Genomic DNA, 1,069 nt, shown 5'->3' with positions numbered 1-1,069 from the left:
TTTTTTTCTTTTACCTTTGATTTTACTCCTTTCAAAGGTTCGTATTCGCTTTTTTACTTCTCGGGACAAACAAACACATTCATTATTATTATTATTAAAAGAAGAAAAAAGTTTTTTTTTTTTTCGAAAATAGTGTGATAAATAAATAAATAAATAAAATAATAATAATTTGTTATTACATTATTCGCACGTGACCTATTTTCGTTTGTTTGTTTTCTTTCGCGAATGAAAAAGTAAACAAATTTTTGGGGGTTTTTAAAATATAAAATCCAACAACTGAGTTTGTATGATATATTTCATCCCTTAATATAGTTTTATTTGAGACCAAAAAAATAAAAATTTAAGATTTAATGATGATCGCAAATTTTTAAACGGTTTAATTAAAATAAAAATAAAAAATTTTCTTTTTTTTAACGAATTTCTTCATTTAATAATTTTTAACAGCGAAATGAGGTTAATGACCTTGTCAAAACGTATACTTTAAAATATAAATTTTTTTTTTTTTTTGACTGTTATTAAATTGAAATTAATTTTATGCTTACTTACTTACGTACATGTTAATATTATTATTATTACTCGCCGCGACTATTAAAAAATTTCGTTCGAATATTTCATCGAATTTTCTCGAGAAAAAAAAGGAAGGGAGGGAATAAGAAAAAATTGTAAAAGATCTTGAACTCATTCGAACTGTAAGTCGTCTTTTAAAAAAGAGAAAAAAAAATTGGGCAATAAAAGATTTGATGAGAAGAGAAAAGAAAAAAAAATTTGAAATTTACGTCATAAATTTTTATTACCATTTAACTTTTAATGAACATTTCAAAATTATGTCATTTAAATCCATGTTTTTTTTTTTTTTTTTTATGTACAAGAAATAATGTGGTGCCAATTATTATAGAGTGTCATTTATTATTCTTACAATCATGGTAATTAGTGTTGTTAAATTTAAATGAAACACGAACGCCATGTTTTGGTTTTGTCATAAAGAACCAATTAACACCAACGGAAAATAAAAAAAAAATTATTATTATTATTATTATTATTATTAATAGAAATTTTGTAGATTGAAAAA

This window comes from Pediculus humanus, genomic scaffold (assembly GCF_000006295.1).
Source record: "Pediculus humanus corporis 1103172107423 genomic scaffold, whole genome shotgun sequence".
NCBI lineage: Eukaryota > Metazoa > Arthropoda > Insecta > Psocodea > Pediculidae > Pediculus > Pediculus humanus.
Note: the sequence above shows the minus strand (reverse complement) of the source record.